This window comes from Mytilus trossulus, chromosome 14 (genome assembly GCF_036588685.1).
Source record: "Mytilus trossulus isolate FHL-02 chromosome 14, PNRI_Mtr1.1.1.hap1, whole genome shotgun sequence".
Taxonomy (NCBI): domain Eukaryota; kingdom Metazoa; phylum Mollusca; class Bivalvia; order Mytilida; family Mytilidae; genus Mytilus; species Mytilus trossulus.
Genome location: NC_086386.1, coordinates 34,105,357 through 34,132,746, shown reverse-complemented (window position 1 = coordinate 34,132,746; position 27,390 = coordinate 34,105,357). Strand labels below are relative to the sequence as shown.

Sequence of the window (27,390 nt, the reverse complement as noted above, 5' to 3'; positions counted from 1 at the left end):
AGAATTATACTCAATGCGCACTTTAATGAAATAGTTGCCACTTGAGGTATAACTATAGGCAAAATCAATCGACCGACATAATAGATAAACAGTATACCATTTCCAGAAGAGAACCTTTTTTATTAAATCATTGTAACTAGTGTAGTATTTACAAATGAATACACCTTTATATCGCTATTTGTCCGCCATTGCTGGATATCACACAGGTTTCCGTAAAATTTGGATGTCATCAAACAAAATATCTGACGCCACAATGGAAAAGTGATTGTTGTATGCGTCAAAAGTTCAATCGGCTGGGTCGATGCGGCATAATAGTTTTGTGTTATACACACTAACATGAACTACTATATATGTAGTGACTGTTATTTTGAATAAAGAGATGAATTGCTGACACTCTCATTTTATGCGGATTTTTTTTTTTGCATTTATATAGTTTTCCAATATTATTGATTACATGTACATTTATGGTCCTACTAAAAACTCCTGACATTAAAACATAGCTGATTAACTATGCAGGTATATAGATTTACAATTTAAAGTTCACATATGGTCAGTTTTGGTCGATGCAGTCAAACAATTGTGTTGTACAAGTGAGCATGAGGTATTAAAACTACTGAAATTTTGTTACATACCAATATGTTTAGTAAAAGGAGGTCATGCTGGTGTCCTAAATTTATACAACAAAAAGTTGTTCTTAGTATATTGCAATATTGCTGTCTATTGTAATTATACATTGAATCCGAACATTAAAAATATGGCTGATTAACTATGCAGGTAATTTTGGGGCCCTTTATAGCTTGTTGTTCGGTGTGAGCCAAGGTTCCGTGTTGAAGGCCGTACTTTAACCTATAATGGTTTACTTTTTAAATTGTTATTTCGATGGAGAGTTGTCTCATTGGCACTCACACCACATCTTCCTATATCTATATAGATTTACAATTTAATGTTCACATATGGTCAGTTTTGGTCAATGCGGTCAAATAATTTTTTGTACAAGTAAGCTTGAGGTATGAAAACTACTGAAATTTTGTTACGTATCAGTATTTTGAGTAAAAAGAGGACATGCTGGCACCCTAAATTTATGTGAACAAAAATTTGTTCTTATTATATTGGAATATTGGTGTTCATTGTATTGTACATTGAATCCTGACATAAAAAATATGGCTGATTTACTCTGCGGGTAAATAGATTTCCAAATTAAAGTGCACATAAAGCATGTATGGTCAGTTTTGGTCAATGTGGTCAAAAATGTTGATGTACAAGTCAGCATGAGGTATGAAAACTACTGAATTTTTGTTACGTATCAGTATTTTGAGTAAAAAGAGGACATGCTGGCACCCTAAATTTATGCGGACAAAGAATTGTTCTTATTATATTGCAATATGGCTGTCCATTGTATTATACATTGAATCCTGACATAAAAAATATGGCTGATTTACTATGCGGGTATATAGATTTACAAATCAAGGTGCACATATGGTCAGTTTTGGTCAAAGCGGTCAAATAATTGTGTTGTACAAGTCAGCATGAGGTATCAAAACTACTGAAATTTTGATACGTATCAGTATTTTGTGTAAAAAGAGGACATGCTGTCACCCTTAATTTATGCGAACAAAAATTTGTTCTTATTATATTGCAATATCGTTGTCCATTGTATTATACATTGAATTCTGACATAAAAAATTTGGCTGATTTACTATGCGGGTATATAGATTTACAAATTAAAGTGCACATATGATCAGTTTTGGTTGATGCGGTCAAATAATTTGATGTACAAATCTGCTTGAGGTATCAAAACTACTGAAATTTTGTTACGTATCAATGTTTTGAATAAAAGGAGGACATGCTGTCATCCGAAATTTATGCGAACAAAAATTTGTAGTCATGTGTGTAAATGAATTAAACTATTGCAGATTGTGACTGCATAGTTCAAGATGTATTACTAACAAGGACGTATACAACTAACATGAAACATACTTCTTTCCAAAGATATACATAATAAAGTTCAAATATGGTTGAATTTGATAGGTAATGACATATATATTCAGTGCCAGTTATCATTGTAACCAAGATCGTTTTTATAATTGATAGATGGTCAGATTACAGATAAATTTGTGTTACAAGCAACGTTTTATGAGTACTTAATTTTCAAATAATTCATTTTGTGTTTAATACTGTTTATAAAACGGAAGTATTAATTTTACTTTAATTTCGATGTTTACACTACGAAACAGAGATATTAAAAATATTTTTTTTAAATCGTATAGAGTGGTCCTGGTTACAAGTTAACTTAGTGTTGAGCAGACCAGTCAAAGGTTAACTTGGGAACAGGTCTGGTTTTGATCGGATTTGTCAAAGCAAAAGTTAACTTATGTTAACTTTGTGGCAGGACTGGTTTCGAAGTTAACTTATGTTAACTTTATGACAGGACTGGTTCCAAAGTTGACTTTTGACAGGACTGGTTCGAAGTTAACTTATTTCAATGGCGGACCTGTTTCCAAGTAAACTTTTTGGCAGACATAAAAACAGTCCTAGGACCAAGTCCGCTTTTCAAGTTAACTAGATTTTGGTCCTAGGACTGGTCAGAGCAGTTCTAAGTTCGGTCACAGGTTAACTTTGACCAGTCCAAATGACTGGTTATCAAGTTAACTTGCTGTACAGGTTAGGACTGCACCCATCTGTAAATTGTATCAAATCAGATAGGGGATGATAGTCTCTGAAAAAGTAGTTATACTGCCATTCATTTAATTTTAGTGTTTCTTCGTACAAATGCTATTATTCGTCTGAAATTTCCCACAATGCAACTCGTTGATAGGAGACAATATTACTCGTTGGTAAAATAAACGTTTACGATCGATTCCCTTCTTCCATAGACTGTTTTTAATAATCCAGCACACAGTTATACAACACATAAAAACTGCCATCTTATGTGACGGTACAACAAACTAACGACTCTAAACGTTTTTAATTCTTTTATAACATGTTCTACATACACACGCCTGCTGTTGCTAACTTTTCCCATCCTCCTTTTTTTCTCTTGCACATGCCCGAAAATTATCGGCGGCCTTATATTGAACGATAAAAGGAGGAATGTTTCAGTAAATACAGTCTCCTAAAATAATGCACCGAACATGATTATACGTCATCATCACCCCTATTTTTTTATTTGTTTTAAATTTTTTTAGGGGAATCAATTCAAGACATATAAAAAGGTACACTTGGTATATCGTAAAGAATAAAAAGGTTCTGTGTATTTTTTTATTACTACATCACCAACAATGTCTGCGATAAAAAAAAATAATAATGGCCATGAAAACAAAACAATTCATTACATTATAGAATAAAATTTTCAAGTGAAATGATTTTTTTAAACATTTATTTCATTATTTCCCTTTTTTTTTAATATATATTCAAACTGCATGACACATTAATATCTAATAGCAATTTTATCATTTTGAAAAGTCTTTTTCAAGATATGTAATGTTCTGTAAATATTGCCGAATCAACATTTTAGTTTGCATTTGATTAGAGTTTTGTTTTATAAGGTGCAGATATTTTTTTCTCCAGAAAAATATACCATACAAGTTTTTAGCAAAATTTAGGAACTTTCATTTTTGACTATTCACCTTTATTTTTAAAAAAAATGCATTGGACGAATTAATAAAGACCCATCAAAGCGGAAAATATGGCCAATAAGCTTTCGAATGCTATATACTATAGCAGTATGATAGGTGGGTGCTTTGAGGTCGGCAACTGTCACTCGATCAAATTGACAATATATTTCTAATAGTTTCTTTATTCATTTTGAGATAATCCCTTGTTTTTGTCACCCAAGGTATAACCTAGTTTTCGCAAATGTCTATTAGTAGTAGTTTCGTACATTAATTACATACATTAACTTTAACGCATCCTAGTATATGGCCTAATTAAAACGTGTCGACGTTCAGTGATTGTAAAGAATTTTTGTAACTAGAAATAGAGATGGTACATTCAGCCTGTTGCAAACTATAATGTTATACGAACTTACATATTATATTGATACATTAGTCATGTTAAGCGTTACTCATATAATTTTAAAGTATTCAACTCAACTGTACCAAATACTATTCAAGTCAGTCGAAACAGTAGACGTTTTGACCACAAAAGAAGTCAGAATTTTTTTTTCCGTTCCAAAATCAATATTCTTAACTATTTATCTTTTCAGGTTCCTCTTCATCATTATCTGATAATTATGTAGTCATAAAAAACATTGACGATCCTCAAATATCATTTTGCATTGGTAATATTGAAATTGAAGGCGACGGAGAGTTAAGCAAAATACCGGAATCACTTGTTTATGTAAGTTTTGTATCAATATAGAAATCTGTATTAAAACTAAAGTTAAAATTGATGTGTCATATCAAAAATTTAAATAGGCGTCTGTGAAAAACACAAAAATACCAAACTCCAGGGAAAATTCAAAATGGAAAACCCTTAAAAAAGGGAAAAAATCAAAGCTCAAACACTTCATATTCCTGACTTGGTATAGGCATTTTCTTACACCGAATTGCGGCCAAGCTTAGCGAAAGGTCGTGCGACATAATCAGTCAAACAAACTTTATTAGATTACCTCTCTAAGGAACGAATGTTTTCATTTGTCAATTCAAACCTTCGACCACACACCTCCAAAAATTGAACACATGTACTATGACGTTGAATGGACTGCTTAATATTCACGTAGCTAATCAAGGTCGTTTAAAGCTTCCATTGTCGTATTCGCATACATAATTCCAATCCCACTCACTTTATATATTCTTGCCAAGTTTTAGGTATTCGACATAGGATAGTGATTTTTTTTCTGATTCCGTTTACTTGAAGAAAAAAAAATCCCGAAATTGTAAGTAAATTCTTAACATGTAACCAATCATCCTTTCATTTAACAAGAAAAAAACGTAAATGGCCAATCATGGCACAAGGGATAATTAAATGTAGTTTATAAACTCCAACGATATACTTCATGAGATTTTGCTATTCTCGGTTGAAAAACGAACGTAAATTATATATTGTTAACATTGGAACGTTGGTTTTCCCGTTTGAATGGTTTTACATTAGTAATTTTTGGTCCCTTTATAGCTTGTTGTTCAGTGTGACCCACGGCTCCGTGTTGAAGGCCGTACATTGACTTATAATGGTTTACTTTCATGAATTGTTACAGTTTTAAAAAAGTGTTTATTCGTTAAATCATTAAAATGTATTGATAAAAAGGTAAGTTTCTTCTTGTACATGCATTTAGTCATCCTTAATTTCTTAACTTTTTGTTTATCATTTTATCATACACATTTCGTTTTGTTTTTCATTTTAAATACGAATACATACTACATATAGTTACAGATAGTTCAACAATGTTATGCAGCTCTATTCTTACAGTATAAAATTAAAAGAAAAATGTTCATTCATTAAAAATCGAAAACAGTACATTTATAGTTAAAAAAGAAGACGTGGTATGATTGCCAATGAGACAACACTCCATCATAGGGCTTTCAATAATGAAAAAGCCCATACCGCATAGTCAGCTATAAAAGGCCCCGAAATGACAATGTAAAACAATTCAAACGGGACTACGACATTTCTCATTTTAATTTATTATTTAGTTCCACACATGCAAAAGAAATAATCTTCGCCGATGTAACATTTCAATTTATGACAACAACATGCCTTCACTGAATTCACTCAGGTGCACAAATGATACGATTAAAGTTATTATGTTTCTATCTTTCGGGGACAATTTCATCCGTTTATGGTACGCTTGTGGCTACTGTGGGTCTGTTTTATAGCATGCAAACCATAAAAGAGGAATGTCAGTGCAACCCATCATTGTAATGGATCAGTATTATGATATATTTATTATAAGTGGCTACGACATTGTTAGGATTATAACCTATCGTCAGTATGAAAGAAATTAAAAGTGGTTCATATATTCATCCGTATAAAAGCGGCACATGTATATTATTTTATTGATATCCTTATATTTTACATCATGCCGGGTACAAGATAATTGAATTACTGCATGCATAAAGAACTTAGAATATTACTTAATACAAAACATCAGTATGATATTTCGGCCCCACTTTTCGAAGTTAATAAAACAATTTTTTTATTCATTTGACCATATGTTTGTTAACTATACAAATCATTGTCTTAACGTTCGTAGTAACAAATTCCATTGTCGGTCACCTGTGTCAATTCACGTGCACACTTATTACACTGCTGTTGTACTTGAATCTTTCGGCCAATGAAATGAGACGTTACAAGTTGTTAGTTTATGATATGCCAGAATGTTATCAATGAACTATTAAACGCTTAACTTCACTGCATATTAGTTAATAATTGATAACACCTGGTTTAAAAAAAAATATCTGGGAAGGGGCTGGTCAAAATAAAGGGGGGATCAAGTTTTTTCCATGTATGTGGAAAAGGGAAGTTCACATTTTTTATCAGTTCAAAGTGGGGGATCAATATTTTTTACACATGGAAATAAATATGTAACATACTTCAGCAGACAAAAGGTCAAAGGTCAAGGAGAACATTACAACAGTCAAATCGAAAAATAATTTTAACACCATTCATTACAATTAAATTAGACATTACAATACTTTGGTAATGTAGGAAGCTGAAAAGTTGCTTAATATTATTCGAATAATTCAGACGTTATATAAATTTACGAGTCTAAATTAAAAACTACGTTCAAACCTATGATTGCGTTGGATAAAACCCGCAATTTTTATACGTGTGCATGTTAAACTAATTTCATTGTAGAAGGGTCTAAAACCGCACAAACAACATTTTCCAGAAGACCAAAAAAGTGAAGAAGTATATTTAAACAAAACGCATTTGACTAACAGGTCGAACAACTGATGTTCTTTAACCCTGCTGACTGCCATTGGCGATTGCCAAATAAAATTGATCACAAGATGTAACAAAATAGATCTTAATATATAACTTGAAGTTTAATACTAAACAGAAAAAAAATAACTTGTGGCCACGATGTTATGCCACAAACATACGGTATATATATTTATTCACTTTGATCACTAAATTGACAAGTATTGCTGCCAAGTTTTGTTTTAATCAGCTTAATAGTTTGATAGAAGTATAAATTAAACGAAATCTACAACGATATGTGTAAAATTTCGTCCAAAAATACAAATCACACCGCATCATAAAAGAATATAGGGTAAAGCAATATATTCTCCAATAAATGATTAAATATTCATCTTATCTACATACAAACAGTGGATTCTGAAATAACGTCCTTCAAACACTTTGGGTAAAATATTTCTCATAAAGGACCAACCCTTAATAAAAAAATCACTATTTACATTATTTTGCTTTCAGTTAAAGAACCCTTTGGGTACCTTTGAACCTCTAACCAAGGACTTATATACGTCCCTGCTCTAACCCCCTAAAAGGTTGTACTTCAGGTCAACCCTTAATAAAATCACGATATATATTATTTTGCTATCAATTCATGTGCCCTTTTTGTACATTTTTACCTCTAACCCCCTAAAAAGTTATACTTCAGGCCAATAAATCAAAATTTTGTGGTTACTATCACACATTAATGAATAGAATGTGACAATTAATGGGTAATTGAACTATTCAAGTTGAAAGCATGAACTATCCATATCAAAGTTAAGCGACTCAATTGAGGTTTCAATTAGACCTTATGTAAAACTTATATTTAAGCAGCGTTCAGGAGAGGAATATATAAAAGATTCCTCTTAGTAAATAAAGTGTTGTTACTGTTTCAAAAATTAATGTTTTAGATCTACTTTGAATCATGTTTTCTTTAATGTGGTATGGGTGTCTTTCGCCATCTTGGATTGTAAAAAACAGGGAATCTATGGTCAGATTTTCAATCAATTTAGCAAAATGTTATGCTGGAATGCGGTTTACAAATACGAATTTGCATTTTAAATGGCAAATTTATCATGTTTATAAGATATTAACTTATAAATATTATTTTTTTACAAGTGTAAATTATTCTACCTTGGTATTATTTTTTTTTAAATTCGAATTTTAAGGTAGCCGGACTCCGAGGTTACTCTAAAATAGTGCATTTTTTGAAGGAATCTACATTGAATTTTGCTATTCTGAATTTTAGCCGGCAGACACGTACGGTAACCCTATATTTTCTTTTTATATTCTCAAAGCTTTTTCTAAAAGTTATCTTCTCGTATTTTATTTTACAATCCTATCATTAAGATTAGCTTCTTATCATATAATGATGATTTGTCCTGTATTATCCATACAAAATGTGTAATTTTGTCATGAAGCTTGATAAAATACGCGGTGTCCTATCATTTTTATTATATTTTTGAACATATATCAATAGATACGTCGTTTTGGCAAAGTATGAACAAATTCTATCATTTTTAATTTAGACTCCATACCACTTAAATAGCACAATATTCATGATATGAGAAAATTGGGAAAAAAGTCAGAAAAAACTACTCAAAGCAATGGCTTGCTATACCTACTTATATTCATGGAAGCCGCCTCACGAAAGAGCCCTATTTCAAGACAATTTTTCCTCAAACATGTTTTTAGACTCAATCCACTGAGAGTTTTTTATTTTAATATTTTTGGATACAAAATGATTAGTGTTTTTGCATGTTAAATTTTGGCATGATTAATTGGGGATCAACATTTTAAATGTTTTAACTGGTGGGATCAAATAAAAATAGTGAAATATTATAGGGGAGCCCCCCCCCCCCTTTTCCCAGGTCAAACAAAATGATAAGTCCCGTATTAGCAACCGAAACCACTCATTTGTTTGACAGCTGCATAAAATTTTTATTATATTGACATAAATAAGTGACCAAAACAAACTGACTTAATATATAAAAATGTCAACATTGTGATTTAATCTTAATCATTATCAATACAAACAAATATGTCATAAAGGAAAAACAATAAGGCAAAAAAATGAATCACATTAGCAAACACGACAGACAAGAATACAAAAATTTACCATAGCACAATAGCGCAATGATGTTTACAAAATTTAGAATTTTTGAAATACTAAGGGTTTTCTACCTCAGGCATAGATTACCTTAGCTGGATTTGGCAAAACTTTTAGGAATTTTGCTCCTCTATATTCTTCAACTTCGTACTTTATTTGACCTTTTTAACTTTTTTGAATTTGAGCGTCACTAATGAGTCTTTTGTAGACGAAACACGCGTCTTGCGTATATACAAAATTAAGTCCTGGTATCTATGATGAGTTCATATAAGTACCGAGTCATGTTATATAGGTATCAGCAAACAAATACTAAGATGATAAATAATGCCAGTACTCAGAATCTATACTTCAAGGTCTTTGTGCCTTCCGATGAACGTTCTTTGACATACCCCTGGTTCATCAGCTTTATGATCAGGTACTGATGACTTTTTTTTTAAATATGAGTAGCAGCTGCAAGCCCTTTTTTTATAGCGATAACAAATATTTTTATTCAATTATTTTCCTGATAGTAGCCCAGGTCGCATACTTAGGGACCCCTGTTTTTAACAGCCTCATTTGCACTGGTATTAAAGAGATAATCGTAACTGTAATTACGATTATCCCAATATGGCGACGGCAGATATAGGTTAAATCTTTACAGTCATTTTTCTCAAATACAGCATGTTTTTATCAATAGTTACTCAGCTGCAAGATTTTCTATACCATTACATCATATTTGAATCGTAACGGTGCACTGTAATTGTCTAAGCGCTTTGAAAATTGTCGTTGAAAAATTCGGGATGATAATCGTAACTCTATGGAATTTTCCTTGTTTGATAATCCTAATTTCTTTATCGGATAATAGTAACTGAAAAAAATATTAATATGTCTTTCAGCCTTTCAATGGTATTTTGTTTGTTAAAATGCAAATGTCCAGTTAATTGATTGCATTAACGGAAAATAAAAACAAATGAAACTTACAGGTTAATAGCTAAGACAAATTTACTTATATATCTCAATTTATAGGCGTTTTTTCAGCAAAACCGTGATTTCATGTCCCAGCCACTTTTTAAAAAAATGTGTTTGATCGTTACAAGTGAGTTTTTCTACAGTCAGTGCATGCAATTAGATTTAACATTTTTAAGCAAAGAAACATACTATTTTAAGAAGCCTGTTGATTCGTGAAGGATTCAAAATAACCAAAAATAGCATGTCCCTAAACGCCCTATTCAACATTCATTCTCAATGTTTGCAAGATATACAAACATAAGGGTCTTACAAATGATTTTATGCTTCTATAACGGCAGTTTGAATGTTGGAAAAAATAGCACATTATATGGACCAGAGTGATACCTTATTTTTGATAATGTCCACCACGAAACGGTTCAAATCGTCTTCAGTATCTGGTTTCAAAATTATGAAAAATTATCAGTGTACAGCTTAGTACGTGCTTTGATGAATAGAATCGTTCTTGTTACTTTTGCAACTTAGGGATTGTGGGGGGGGGGGGGAGATAAAACATGTGAAAATGTCCATTAGAAAACGGTCACCTTCGAAACAAGTATTGGAGATTTTGTATTTGTTCAATTATATTCGAGCAAAACAAATAACAAGGGTTAGTTTTATGTAATTTTCTGTATGTTATCAACATAGAATATATGATATGATCTAACTGTCTCTGGCGAATACTTAACGTTATTCCTACTTCATTATGGCATAAAAGGGTATGGGCTAGAATTGAATCAGAAGGGGCTTCCCGGGGGGGATAGCACATTAAGCCACCTGCAATAAATTATTTAAAAAAATATTTTCTACATTAACTATGCTTTTAACAGTCTTAATCACATATCTGATGAAGGGTGACACATGCGTTTCGCCCCACAATTATTGCCATATATCATAACTTACTTTCGCTCATACCGTATTTTGTGAGATTCCTAGTTTTTTTAATTTTCTGTATTTTAACGTAGTTCGTGTATATTTCATCAAGCTTGTTGAACCTTCCAATTTTAAGATACTATAGTATGTAGCTGTTTTCATTAGACCTTTTATTAATATATGCACAAACAGAAATGTCATAAGTTGTTGAAACGTGATTAATCCATCACCATAATTTAATCATGTGCTATCATATATACGTTTTTAGTGTCACTAACAATAAACACTATCCAGTTACGATTATCTTCTCATTTGTCAATCCTATAATTACGATTATCTTTTTTTCCGAGTTACGAATATCATCCCGAATTTTCAACGGCAATTTTCAAAGCGCTTAGACAATTCCAGTGCAACGTTACGATTCAAATATGATGTTATCTCTTTAAGTACAGCTATTTGTAAGATCCAGGCAGGGGGTGATTCATCATATGTCTCAGAACTGCTTTTTTCTTTTATATAATAGGCAGTTAAGATTGAAATAAAGTTTGCAAGTCTTTTTTTTATTTTCTTGAACGGTTGCTATGGAAACATGCAGCCATTTTTTTAAAGAATTTATGATGAAATCAGGCATGGAAATTGGAAAATGTCTACTTTTTGGTTGCAGCAATTTCATGATAATGACAATTTCAAGAAAAGAAATAATTTCAACATATAATTAGGCATTATTTGAAGTTTATATTTTGATGTTGAGTTTAAAAAAAAAATTGATATTAGGCTAAAATGGTATTTAAAAAGGTGCAAAAATCTGTATTTTGACATTTTCTGAAAATGGCTTAAATATCATACTTTAAATGAAGGAAAAATAACATTGAGCAGACAAGGTCATTATAAACTATGGTTGCATCTTAAATTTTGTACATTGAATTATTAAAAACCGGAAAAAAACATCTGTTTTTATTTGAATTTTTTTGTTACCATGGCAACAAAAATTGGTAAAATTCATAAAAATGACAAAAAATAATACTTCTTCATTATCAAACTTTTTGCTATTTTGTTTGTAATAATGTAATTTAACAGACAATAAAACTTATTTGTTTAAAAATGATAAAAAAAAAATGTATAAGCTTAAATATAAGTGGCTGAAAGACCATAGCAACCAAAAGAAAGCCCTAGCAACCGGTCTGAAATTGTTAAATTAATTCAGAATCAGCATCAAATACATGGTTTTCTAGGTATTGGATACATATAAATAATGATCTTTGAATAATATACTCAACAGTTAGATAGTTGATCTGCTTTTGGTTACCATGGGAACAAATAATTTCAGATTTGATACAAACCATTATGTACCTTATAATATCTGTTTTGCAGCCCTGTAAATGGACTTCTTTCAACAATAATCAACAAAAATTATATTTCTCTATATTTACAACTCATATCTCTTGATTTCATGAAAGGGTCATTTGTTTATTGTAATAACAAAGTACGGCAAAGAAATTTTAGATGGAGAGACAGAGTTAATAATATAGGACTGCTGAATTTGGTACATGGTTTCCTCAAAAAATTGTATTCCTGGATTTTTCTCAATATCTCCAAATTCAAATTTTATTTTGGTCTAGAATCGAATAGTAAACGGTACGTCTAAACACTGCTAAGGACTCCTTTGTGCACTAAAGACCTATACAATGCACTAAGGACTAGGAGGAGTGCTGTTATGTATATTATTTTTACATATTATGGCAGAGATAGATATTTAATTTTCTAGAAAAATAATCTTAAATAAATAGAAGTTCAACATTGTTTAAACGGTTCGTTCCTTCTATTCACACTTTTTTTTAAATCTGGTAAGAAAAGTGGGAATAGGAGGAAAACTTATCTAAACAAAGAATTACACTTAATCAACTTTTAATTGGCCAATGTTTTTTTGGGATAGGAAATAGGTTATTTTTCTATATGTCTGAATTTTTTGTTTTTAATTCAAATAAAAATGAAATTGAGAATGGAAATTCTGAATAAGTGAAAGAGACAAAAACGTGACCATATAGCATTAAACAATCGAAATAAAGAAAAAAAGCAAATTATCTAATATTTCTTTTATAACACAAATTCAAAAGGAAAGTCATGTAAGCATTATAATATGAAACAAACAATACAAGAAACAGCACTACAGCAAATCACACATTGTAGCACACAGACAGAAATCCACAGTATATTAGCCTATTAAAGTTTATTTATCTATTCAACGTGAATAAGGTAGGTGGCTGCATCGCAAAACTGTACTGTTGTTACTTCTTAGTGGGGCATTAATGCTGCATAGTGAATCATGGTTGAGGCCTAGATTCCTCATGTTTCAGTAGTTTTATTTGTTTAAATGTTTGGTCGCGAGTTCTGGAATGTTTCGTTGACTTGCTTTGCCATTCCTTTAGATGATGTGTAGTCTCAGCCCCATTATTGTGAAATGATCCCATCAGTATTTTGTTTCATAGTCAGTAAAGAGCATGCAGTCTAAATAGTTGTGTAATTTTTTTATTTGTTGTTTTGGCTTTAAATTAGCTTTCAGTAACTGAAGTACTCCGGATATGTTCTTAGTGTCTTTTTGTTGTTGGTATATACAAGTAGCAGGCCATTTCCATTTTGTGTTTATGTTTAACAGATAGGATTGGAATCCCACTTACATGTTACACCTTGCCACATTCCATATGTGTGTACATTTCAGTCAGGAGCCTGACATACAGTGGTTGTCATTTGTTGTTGTGTTACATCAAAACAATATATTTGTCACATTGATTTGTTTGTTCATTTGTGATTTCGGGGTCCTTTGTAGCTGACTTTGCAGTATGTTATTTGCTTATTGTTGAAGGCAGTACAGTGACATATACCAGAACCTAAATTCCTATTCCTTGTGCTTTTCTCCAGATACTTTGTGTGTATTGGAAACAACAGTGGTTTGTGTTGATAAATTATTATATATGCTGCATTTCTAATTTTAGATTAACAAATTCGATGATTTTTAATCATATTTTACGTATACCTCTGTCTATCTGACTTATTCTTTATTTTAGGGTACGCTTTATAGAAAAAAAATACAGTTTGCAAATAAACAGTGTATCAAATTTTTATTAAAATAATACACTTAAACAGCAGTGGCTGTTCCAGTCATCTTAAAAAGGGGGCCCAATCCAGAGTAAAATTGGTGGGGTGGGGGGGGGGTCCAACTATATGCTCTCATTCAAATGCATTGATCGTCAAAAAAAGGGGGGTTCCAACCTCCGGAACCCCAACCCCTCACCCCCAACCAACACCAACCCTTTTCTTTCTGGATCCGCCACTGAACAGAGTATCAACTATATTTCCTTTAAAAAATACAGGTAAATCTCAGGTGAATTTTTATTTAACCTTGATTGTTATAAAACCAATTTATAATTAATAAAACCTATTGAAGGAATATTGATTTTTAAAAGTGTGAATAGGAGGAATACACCATTTATACAAGTGCCCGTTTTTCTTTGATATGCCGAAAAAAATCAATGAACCGAAATTTCATATGCCAAATAACATAACAGTTACTGATTAAACAATCATGATCTTTTTATTTATAAGTATTTTTTTCAACTAGTTTGATATCTGTTTACAAAGCATATGGTACTATGTGGTATGTGCTTTACTTACTGTTGAAGGCCGTAGGGTGACTTATGTTTATTTATTTCTGTTTCAATTCGTTTCTTGTGAAGATTTGTCTCATATCATGAGTTTCACCCATGTCCGTCAGTAATTTAGTCGTCACGAAGTTGGTTTCCATTTTCTAATTTTAGTTTGCCTCAACCAAATGTTATGAAACATATACATCATTTTGTACATAATGCTTATTACTACAAAACAGAGATCAATTTGAATTTAGTTGGCGTCACTTTAACTGTTCCCGAGTAGTGCCCGTTTTGTATTACTTTTCTTTGTTTGATACTTTAGTACTTTAGTCGTCACGAAGTTGGTTCCCATTTACTAATTTTAATTTGCCTCAACCAAATGTTATGAAACATATACAAAATACTAATTACCACAAAACAGAGATCAAGTTTGAATTTACCTAGCTGGCGTCACTTTAACTGTTCCCAAGGCATGCCCGTTTCACGTTACTTTTCTTTGTTTGATACTTTAAAAATTGTTAAAACTGAGAACCAGATCAGTTTCATAGGCGGATCCTGGGTGGATATTCCCCCCCCCCCCCCCTTTTCGTGGGAAAAATATGGTTGATCATAAATGTAATCACTGAAGTGTAACTGGAGCAACCCTCCCTTTTTACACAAAGTTCAGTATCTGCCACTGAGTTTAAAACTGTATAGTTTACCTTAAATGACCTGGTTAAGTGAAGAAATATCTAAGTGACCAATTGATATTTAAGAAAACCTTTCTGAACCCCTTTTTCTGTCATACATACCATATAATATTTTTTCGACTTTCATGTATTTATTTTTTTATCATTTCGGTTGAAATAAAAAAAAAAAAGATGTGGTATAATTGCCAAATTGAAACAAATCTTCACAAGAGACCAAAATGACACAGAAGTTAACAACTATAGGTTATCATATGGCCTTCAACATTGGGCAAAGCCCATGCCGCATAGTCAGCTATGAAAGGTCTCGAAATGACAATGTAAATCAATTCAAACAAAAAAACCTATTTATTAACAAACAAGGAACGAAAAACAAATATGTAACACATAAACAAACAAAATTCACTGAATTACAGGCTCCTGACTTGGGACAGGCACATACAAAGAGAAGGTGGCAGGGTTAAATATGTTAGCAGGATCCCAACTATATATAAATTAATCCTCAAGAAAATCTTTATATAGATAAATCAGTAATACTTAAGAATTTGACATAATGTGTAGACACCTATAACTTCTAGTATTGTTGAAATCTTTATGTTGCCTGCTAAATGTCATTAGTTGGGGTTTTTTCCGTTTGATTGCTGTTTAATTGACGTATAACCTACATCTCCTACAGTTTTAGTTCCATTTTGGTGTACTTACAAAAAAATGTATGCAAAATCATAACCAAACATAGATGTATTGCTTTTCGTCCCTTAGAATATATGCTAAGAGAAAGATGAACCAATGAGAAATGTACCTCAATTTAGAAAGTTAAATAAACTGAAAAAAAATCTCACTTTGCAATCTTAAACTTTCCCCATTTTTCGTTCAATAAATTGTTTATATTTATTGAAGGGAGTTCACGTTTAATTTATATACGTTTGAGGTCACGGATAAATGTGATTTAATCATAAAAAGGGGGAATATGCCACTTTTCAGACAATGCTTTGAGCAATTATGAAACTTTGGTGACGCCAGGTTTACATCTATCAACATAACCTCCCATTAGTTTTTCATGAATTTGTGATATAACATTGAGAAAATATTATTTTTTTTAATATTCTTTGAAAAAGCGACGGGCGTAACATGTGGTCATGGAGCAGCTGTTTATTTTTATTTTATGGAATTATACCCTTTCAAAGTCTAGGATCAGTTAAGAGCACATTTGAACTTTGCAGTATATCTAAGGTAGTTAATGCACACCTTAGCTGTGTATGATCCTGATTTATGAAAGATTCAAACAAAAACTACCCAACCTCCACTCCTCCCCCAAATGCAACAGTGTATATATTAAAATTTGTTAAGTCTTTTCAATGAGCAAAGACAGTCATGACAGTACTGAGAGTGAAACAAAGCAAAGCATGCAGTTATATTCCCATTAGAAAAAAATAACATTACTAACATAATTATATGTAATTTTTTACATAAACTATATTATACATCATTTGATTGACTGTTATGGGTGATATTTGTCACCATGGCAACTGTTGTAATAGTACATCACGATTGCAGTTTAAAGCTCATATATATGCTTCAATGCATGTCTTTTCATAAGGGTTTGGAATTAAATGAGAACATTGAATTCCCCATACCGCAGAATTCAAATTAATAATAACTCTGTTTCCATGGGGAAAATACGTTAACATGGTGATAAAATTCATGAGAGCCGCACGCAATGTTTTATTCATTTTTGTCAGGTAGTATTCATACTTTGATACTACAATGCTAGAAAGATTTACATATTCTCAATTTTTGGAAAAACACAGGAGAAAATTTGATTATTTCACAAAACTTCATGATTTCGAAAAAAAAATAATGTTTTTTTAAGTATTTTAAAAAATAAATCTAAACGTTGGGGTTGAACTGCAATACTAACTACGCTCTGAAGCTAAAACTAAAGCTCAAAAGTTATATCGATGTTATACATGTGTATGAAATTTCTGAAAATAAAATTGATTCTATTCATTATCATTATTCTATTCATAATCAGGCTCTCCGACCAAACGTTATCTTATCAAGAATCTACATGTATATTTTTTTTTTTCATAATAAACCTACCCCCCCCCCCCCCCCTTTTTCCCTAACCTTCGGTTCTTACCTTAATGTTTTATTATATATTATATACAGACAAGACTGTGAGTGAAGCAAAGCATGCAGTCATATTCCAATTTGAATATAAACACCGTCTATATATAATATATGTATTTTTTTACATAAATTTCAATTGATACATTTTAAAATAGATGTTACTATTGGTAATATGTATTTCCATGGTAACTAATTAGGTCAGCAACTATTAACGATGGTAATTTAGAGTAAGTTTATGCTTAAATGTATTTTTTTTTATCAAGTATGGACCAATTCAGTACATTAAAGCTCTAAAACTGCAAAATTTGGGAAATAATAACTCTGTTTCCAAGGAAATAATCGGTTGCTATGGAGATAAAACTAAGAAAAATCCCAAGCTCTTTTCTAAATAATCTGGTAAAGTAGTATCCAAACTTCATTACTAAAGTGCTAACTATGCTATACACAGTTGCTTTTTTTCTGAAAATCACCACAGAAAATTTGATAATTTCTCAAAAATCCCAAATTCAGAAAAGTTGAAAATATGCATTTTTTGGCAAAAATTTTCAAAAAAATTACAAATTTGGTTCACATGCAATCTAAACTAAAATGATGCTAAAACCAAGTTGTATCAATGTTACATATGGAAATTAATGAAAAATGCTTGATTCTATTCCTAATCAGACTCTGAATTGTAGTGATTTAGCTGATTTTTGAAAGATTTTACCATGCTTCACAACCAAAAAATAGAGTGTCCGTTACCATGGCAACCACTTGTATTTTCCAACTCATATTTATTTTTTAAGCAGTATTCAGTTACTGCTTCTTCTAGGCCATTTATAGATAAAATCTGAAACCCTCATAAATCACATGTACATGGCACCCTGCCTGGTTCTTACGAAGAGCTGTACTTAAAACCAATGATTTGACCAGGGAAAATATCAAATGAGTTTAAGCTTCCCATAGTTTTTTATAAGTATACATTTAAAAAATAACCAATACGATTGATTTTACCTGATACGCATCACTGGCACTAAAATACATTATAATTAACGTATATCCGGTTCACTGACTTACATTATACATGTGTTGATTTAAACGTGAAAGCTATATATTTGATTGAAAAAAAATAATAGCTGCAAGCTCTATATTCTGGAATATTTTTTTTAAGTTTGTATGGTATAAAGAGACATATTGTGTACATTTATTTATTACACATTTTGTTCAATCTTTAAAAGGAACATTTGTTTTCATATTTAATTTAAGTACTTTTTTTATATAACAAATTTTTTTAAGCCTTTGTTTAGTAAAATAAATATCTTATATTATTTTGAAGACTTGGTCGGGAATCTGACCCTTCTGTCATACAAGTGAGAAGTTTTGCTAGCTTATTTTATCAACCCTACCATTTTCTGCATAAGAAATTGACTGTATTAGTATTATTAAATTCGTTATCCATTTGTTTAAGGTGTTGGTAAACCTTTGATAACTATTTGGAGCTTTTGTTTTGCCATTGCTTTGATACTTTCTTTTTTAAATTTTCCTCGGAGTTCAAGATTCCCGACCAAGTCTTCAAAATAATATAAGATATTTATTTTACTAAACAAAGGCTTAAAAAAATTTGTTATATAAAAAAAGTACTTAAATTAAATATGAAAACTAACCAAGTCTTCAAAATAATATAAGATATTTATTTTACTAAACAAAGGCTTAAAAAAATTTGTTATATAAAAAAAGTACTTAAATTAAATATGAAAACAAATGGGAAAGCCAGTGACATTGAAGAGCTACTTCCGGTAGTCCCGCGGGAAAGGGGACATAATCTAAAAATTTTGAGGTGGCGCTGTAACCAGCGTGTAAACAAAAACGTAGCCTGTGCTTCAGACAATAAATCTATTAAAACAACTTATCATCCATCAGTATTTGAGTTTAATTTTTCATTAGAATAGATTTTGTCAGATGACTGCCAAATTCGGTATTCAAATAAGTGCTCCGTTACTGAAATATGATAAATCACAAGACTACCTCCGTTGATTTCCAAAAAACCGCGGGTAATCCCCACGACTACCAACAACTGACACAAATGCATCCTAAAGCTTTTCATTGGTCGAGATATAAATAAATGTGACCTAGAAACATATGGGCACATGACTATGTACAGGATTCCCCGTCACTCTGAGTCTTGTTTACATAATAAATACTTTAACCGGAGGTCAAAATTCAACATTTTTCAGACGTTTTGGGAGTTATTTCGGTGCAAAATCAAGCAAATTATGTCAAATTTTACAGATTTTAAGCACAAAATTGATTGAGACAACGAAGGGTGATGATGTTTTCAGGATTTTAAATATATTTTACTTAAAATGTTGAGTGGTTGAAGGCTTTACAACGTCATTTGTTGATGTTTACAAGTTGCTCAAACTCCTCGTATCACATTTTCTGTAGTTATTTAATTATGCTGCTGATGTATAACAGATTTATGGGCGAGATTTATGTAGTACATTGAAACTGGTTTAATCTATGAACGAATTTGTCCATATAAATAACTTCCACTGTCTGGAAGTAGACCTACCCCCCTTTTTTCAACAAAAAAAATTCAGTTAGTCAAAAGTTGTTGTCTGAATAAGCATGCAAAAATGCAAAGTGTAAGCACTCAGCTAGTCTTTGTTTTTAGCCAATTTTTAGGGTAATGGTTACAGTCATTCTTTGATTCTGTAAATTATTATAAATCTGAAATGTTTCAACTTGTCAATTTTAAAAAGTACATGTACCAATCAACAAATATTGCCTGCCTAAATACTCACACATGTTAATAAATGTCTGTCCTTATCATGCTTATCAAGCAACCTGATGTACACTGTGACCAACTATTCATGTTTGAGTGTTTCTGGGCCCTGGGGCATATTTAACTCTTGAGAACTTGGAGATTAAAATTCAATATGAATGCCCAATGCCTAGTACATCAAATTCTTAATACATGTTAGAGCTATATGACCATTTAAAGCATTAACAAAATGCTATGTCACTTCCAAGGTCTACTTTAAAAATGGTATATGAATGTCTCAGTCTGATTTTGGTGATCATGTTTTGTTGCATTGATATAACTGATTGACCCACATTTTTATTTTACACCAGTTTACAAGAAAACAAATCTTGGACACAGGATCTATAGTTTATAAAGAATCATACTATTCCTATATCTGTGTGCTGATTTTTCTGCAATAGAATACCTTTTCACACATTTTACTCCATTCTAAAAGCACACAATTGCAATAATTTGCAAAATCATGTGTTAACATATCCAGGAAAAAGGTACATAGACATCTCATTCATAATACTACACAAGGAGCAGGATCTGCTTACTCTTCCAGAGCACCTTAGCTCAATTATATGTTGTGGGTTCAAGTTGATCAGTTTTCTTTTTTCTAATTTGTATATTAGTTTAAACTTTTCATCAAAAAGTCTGAAAAACTAAATATGTATCTACTGAAAATGATTTATTTAGGTGCAGGGGTTACCACACTTTGAAATCTACATGCCATTGGAAGCAAAACAGTGAAAAGTCATGTCATGATAGGCTACTTGAGAGACCTCACTATGTCTAGGAGAAGTGAACAATTCTAGAAACTTTCCATTTAAGTCATTCAAACCTTATAAAGAATAAAAGACCATCATTTTGACTTTTATATCTTTTATTTTTCTTATGTCTCAAATACTACAGTACATACATGTATATGTCTGACACCAGTGACCGATCAAGAACTTTTATATTGGGGGGGGGGGGGGGTTGCTGCTGCTGACTAACTTGGGAGGGGCCCGCTCCAGTGATTACCTATTTAATCAACCAATTTTTTTTCCTATGAAAGGGGGCCCTATGAATATGCTAGCTTTGCATCAATGAATCTCAGGTTTTTCAATGACATTAAGTAATATTGTATTGCAACAGTTTAGTGTATCATGTACATTTACCCCACGTTATCAATATAAAATGGTGGAGTGTTTCACATTGTATGTATATTTGAAAATATAAAAATGTTTAGAAATAAAAGTTTATTAAGTGATGAATAAATACAAAGTCATAAAAATAATGTTAAAATGAAAAATATGTAAAAAGTATTTTAAACAATTAAGGAGAACTATTGTTAAAATTAAAAAGTTTTTTTAAAGTAAAATCAAGTCAAATAGTCCTCTGTCCCATACATGTAAATCCTCAATATAGAAATCCTGCTCTTCTTATTCCTGTTGTTATCTGAAAATATATAATTTATGCAGATGATATTATCAAATAAATATAATTTCAAACTTCTCTAGAGTTGCTATATGATCGGTAAATTATAATATATTTTAATTGTCTACTGACAAAAACATGCTCTTCTGAGGTCCCAATTTAAAAAAAAAATGTTGAAAGGAAATACTGGAATCCGAAGGATCAATTCCGAAATCCTCAGCTAAAAATACCCAATCCAGACGTCCCGAAAAAGGTCCTCTAGAAAAGGTAATACTTATACACACCAACAGATGTTTGGAAAAATTTTCTACTTATAAATTCATTTACTTTAGTATTTAAAATTCATCACCATAATAACATATCAACCTCTTTAATAGATATAAATAATGTTTAAATAAAGTATAACATAATATGCAACATTATATTATCTTACAGGTATCTGTTATTTAAAAGATAACTTTTCATTCAATCATTCATATCTTTAATTCTTTATACCAGTAATTGATAATAAATGTATCCAATGCCAATAAAACCTGACCACAACACCTAGCCAATACTGAAGGTGGCAATAAAATTCAACAATAAATCACATATTTTTTTTTAACATGGAAGGAGGGACAGAATTTATACTTTCCTACTGGTGAATATTTCATATACCTGAAATCTTTAAAAGATACTAGAAAACACCCGTGATATCGCGGGTCTGTGAATGAATTAAAGTATATAACTATGCGCAAGCCTTATTTTAGTATTATTATTCAAGTTGTCATCTGAATGAAGTTGAATTCTTTGATTCGCTGTTTTATGTCATGCATGCCCACAAACAAATTGAAAACTGTACCTATACGCCTTATTTTTAGTCCAGATTTGTTATCTTTGAAAGTCTTACTGATTAAAATACTACAATAGGTAACAATTTGACAATTTAGTAGTGTCAACCCTGTGATTATGACCGTGTATATAGCATATTAATCCTGAATACACGGTTTGGTGGTGAGCCTGTCAGATGCAGAACATACATATAAGGTAATAGGTAACAGGTGAATATACTATTGGTATCTGTATCGGACTCGAACCGGAACTTCTTAATTATTGGCAAAATTAATTACGTCAAAAACAAAAGGGCCTGGAGTGGTGTAATTTTTAATCTACACTTTTGTACTATATTAGTTAAATTATTTGATTCCTCGTTTTTACGTGATGACGGCTGACAAATTGGACCTCGTAATTTTAGTATTATAGATTTTACATGTCCATATGCAATATTGAGCAAAAATAATAGTACTGTTGTTCACATAGACAAGGGTCTGGATCGGGTCTTCTGCATTTCTTTATCATTTAATCTTTTAGTTCATTGGTCTCTATTTTTTTTATACTTTTTGTCCATAATTTTTCTTTCCTCAATATATAAATTAACACATCAAAAGTTCAAAATGAATATGACCAGATCTTTGGCTTGCTGCTAGGAATATTTTGATTTTTTTCTGGGATGCATAGGAAGGTGTCCCAGAAAAAAAGTAGTCTATGGTCCGCAAATAGTCAAAAAATAACATAAGGACCTAAGAGCTACGGTTCCGCAGCTAGCATGTCATTTGCTCTTTTTTTTAACTTATTTTATGGTAAATTTTCTCTATTCTTGTTCCTTTAGTAATAATTCTCTAATTCTTTATACGTTTTAATAGTCCTAGTTCCCAGTGGCAGATCCAGGGATAGGGTTCCAGGGATTGGAATCTCCCTTTTTTGGGGACGATCAATGCATTTGAATGGGGACATATAGTTGGAAACCCCCTTTTAACCTGGGGATAGTTATTTTTTTCCTATATTTTTATTTTGTTTGTTTTTTGTGTTTTTTGTCACACTTTTTGGGTTCAAAAATAAAAACATTAACCTTTTTACTATTCGAGACAACCAAACAAATCAGCACATATGCATTACACATCTGTAAAACTTTAATTAAAATTTAAATGCTAACATTGACCTGCCAAAATTGAAGTTTTATTCAAATTGAAGTATCACGCTGGAAAAGGGGCGTTTATTTACATGTGGTCTACGGAAATTTACTGGATTTAAGAATCGAAAAGAGGCAAACATGTAGCCATAACCCGATCAGATCAATAAATCATGTTATGGATAGTATTAATATCTTTCTACTAACCATTAAAAGTAATAATACTAGGATTTCGTGAGCTCAGAAACCTTAATCTGTTGAAAAATGGCGTCGATTTGTGTGCTTCCTTTTCGCAGCCTCAGTTACAATTTGACACGGAGTGATGGGTATTTATGCAAATATTTAGGGACTCCTATCATCATAGATACTATTTTTGGTCATTTTATATTTAAATAGCCAATAGGATGCAAATGTGTCAGTTATTTTCAGAAGGGGAAAACACCCGCCATATTTTTATCCCCAAATTAACAACGTCACTTGCCATTTTCAGATGTTCGTTTCTTGTAAAATAAAATCTTCTAAGAAGAAAAAATAGCATGGTCACCTGTAAAACTTACCTATATAACTAATTGATGATGAAATGACACAAGTTTAATTGTCTTTAATGATAAATTTCTCGAAAAATCACACGTACACGATGTAAACAAATTGCCGCGATGGCGCGATAGTGTCGCCCTCTATGAAAAATCGCGATTGTCGCCCTTGATTTTCTGGCCGTTACGTCATTTGGAAGGAGGCGCAGAATCGATCCGTGGCTTTCCCACTGTTCAGCTTGTCTACGGCATTTACAAAATATGTGCTTTATGTCGCTAAAAGCTTCGATTTTATTACAAAAAGTACATTAATCGTTTTAAAAATTTTTGTTAAAGAAAATGCTTTCGTGTCAAAAAATTTGAGTATATTCTGGAATAATTTTTTTAAGTTTGTGTGGTATAAATAGACATATTGTGTACATTTATTTATTACACATTTTGTTCAATCTTTAAAAGGAACATTTGTTTTCATATTTAATTTAAGTACTTTTTTATATAACAAATTTTTTTAAGCCTTTGTTTAGTAAAATAAATATCTTATATTATTTTGAAGACTTGGTCGGGAATCTGACCCTTCTGTCATACAAGTGAGAAGTTTTGCTAGCTTATTTTATCAACCCTACCATTTTCTGCATAAGAAATTGACTGTATTAGTATTATTAAATTCGTTATCCATTTGTTTAAGGTGTTGGTAAACCTTTGATAACTATTTGGAGCTTTTGTTTTGCCATTGCTTTGATACTTTCTTTTTTAAAATTTTCCTCGGAGTTCAGTATTTTTGTGATTTTTCTTTATGATACTTTAAAAGAGGGGGAAGGATACCAGAGGTTCATTCAAATTCATAGATCAAAAATAAGCTGACAACACCCAGACTAAAACGAAAAGGACTAATAGATAAATCACAGTTCACAAAACACAATATAGAAATTTAAAATCTAATCAACACGAGACAGGTCGAGACTTATTCCAGACATTTTGATACAGCCGACAAATGTAGCAAATGTCCAGACCATTTCTGACTATACCAAGATTAATATGTACTTAATTATACTAATTAGATAAAGTCGAGACCAAAGTCGAGTACAGTTAAGTATATCGAGATTATGTCGAGTTTTATTAAGTAAAATATGTGCTCGTCTGTACTGGTGGAGCTCATAATATGGTGTTTTCAGACTCTGAACTGTTTGTAGCGTGAGTTGTACCAAATTTGTCGGTGGAAACATGATCATTGAAAGGATTTTTATGTCACGTTAATGCTGTATACCCCATTGAAAGTATGAAAGTTTGATTGGTCGTGCATTTTGAGAAAACCAATTTCTTTTGTTTGCTTAGTGTACATCAAACTTATTAACCAGGTGTAGGTCTTTAAGGTGAGTTTTTATTTACAAAAAGTAAATCGGGCATGACTTATTTGAAACGCCCTCTAAAAAAATCAGGGAGTCAAAATAGAATCAGAAAAAAAACACTTGGCGAAATACCATATTTTTACAATTTTAGAAAAATCTTCAATTTCAATTGTTTTTGTTGCTTTAATATCTCAATCAATAAACAAATGGTATTTTCGTTGAAATATTAAGTTGTCCGCAACTGTTAAATGTTGGCTGCATGAGGAATTAATTTACAAAAATAGTTAATCTGATTTACTCATACATGTACAGTGGTCGTTATTGATTATAAATTATAAATGACGTTTTGTTTTTGGCATTGTTCTACCGTGGAGTCTTCAATTTGAAATGTCACTAATAGTTTTCAAATATTAATACATTAACTTTTTTAAACTTTTGAATTTTTAAGTGTAAACCTAAGTATTTGTACATCATTTTTCTCCTTGCGGTTAATCTTTTTTATTAACATTAAAAACATTGTCGTAGTTCATATCAGGGGCTACATTGTTTTTTTTTCCATCAAAACTTAGAGAAAAGGGGATCAGAAAAGAAATGAATCCTCCTTGAGTGGCAATAACTCATATATGGAATCACATGTCTCATCTTCGTTACAACATTTGCTGTTTCGAGTTTATAATTGGACGACACTAAGCCGGTCCATTATATGATATTGGTTTGAGATTGTTACACGAGTTTCTGCTGATCTATATTTTCTTTTTCTGCGGTATTTGAAGAAATGCATTTTTAATTATTATTTTTCATATAAGAAGAAGATACCAAATATTTATAACGCATATTAATTGTTTTATTATGCACAGAATGCGTGACCCATTTTGGGAGATTTCCCAAACCAGGTTATTTCTAGAAATGTAAACAGGGTTAAATTCTTCCTCTTATTTTGTCATTTTGTGTTATTTTGATGCTATAATAAAGCTAATAAATACATGATTAAATGTTACACTGGCATTGAATTGGTCCGTTTTCATTGCAGTTTGGTATTTGTTAATTGTATATATCAGACTTAGTACTGTTTATCTACCATTTAATTTTAACAAATTTAGACTCTTCAAATTTAGCAGAAATCGGTTTCTACAAGTGCTTTTTCTGTACTTTTATACGTTTATAAGCCATTACATGTTCAATGATTTAATTAATATTGACATTAAAAAATTCTCTTCACACATAGGGCAGTATAAATCCCCTCGCACGGCTATTTTCCTCGGAGGTCTTGTAATATCAGTATTAACTTATCAATGAACGTTTACAATTACTGAAAATGAAACAATATTATGGGACTGAAATTTATGAGCGTTACGTACTATTGTGCTAATTTATTTCTATTTATTAGGCTACAGACCGAAATCATGTTGACGCTTATTCCTTCAATAGTATTTATATACGTCTCCACCAGAATATCCGTATTCAAGGTAAGTAGACTTTAAAAATGAATTTGATAAATGTTTTTTTTAAATATACTAGTAATATTTGAAAAATTATGTCCTGATGTACATTTTCGAACTCCAATCGAAGTGTATTAAAAACAGGTCTTGAAATGGAAGATGAATATAAAAACATTGGTATGACTCTAAAACATGAAGTTCAGTTTATAAATAAACACGGGAGGTTCATCTAACATAAGATATTAATTGATTTGCCAGTTGTTTTGAAAGAAAAAAAATCAATAATCGCAAAATCCAATTATTTTTGTCAATGCTAGCTTATTTCCCATTTTTTAGCTTATGTCATCACTTTCGTCCGTCGATGTCAATGTTCCTTATGGTATCTAGTTTATAAATTGTATCCAATTTATTTATCCATCGACCAACATGACCACCATAGCTAGAAATAGAACATGAGAGTCAAATTCAGCTTTTAAACTTATATATCAAAAACTTAAACATCTGGAGCAAATATTAAATCGAACATGGAAATAACATGCTCAATAGGATCAAGATCTATTAGTCTTTAAATATATGACGAGCAGAACAATTGTAGG

The 27,390-nt window shown here is 31.3% G+C and overlaps 2 long non-coding RNA genes across 2 annotated transcripts in view; one reads left to right on the top strand and one right to left on the bottom strand.

Annotated features, from left to right (window-relative positions):
* LOC134695983 (uncharacterized) overlaps positions 1–26,795 on the top strand; it is a 70,511-nt gene extending 43,716 nt beyond the window's left edge. The window contains exons 4-5 of the long non-coding RNA XR_010102875.1: positions 4,205–4,338; positions 26,743–26,795. This is a non-coding gene — a long non-coding RNA (uncharacterized LOC134695983). The remainder of the gene's footprint in view (positions 1–4,204; positions 4,339–26,742) is intronic.
* On the bottom strand, positions 21,336–24,183 carry LOC134696040 (uncharacterized). Its single transcript, XR_010102887.1, has 2 exons — positions 23,684–24,183; positions 21,336–21,549 (listed from the first exon to the last, which is right to left on the bottom strand). It is a non-coding gene; the product is annotated as an uncharacterized LOC134696040 (long non-coding RNA).
* Positions 26,796–27,390: the final 595 nt, after the last annotated feature.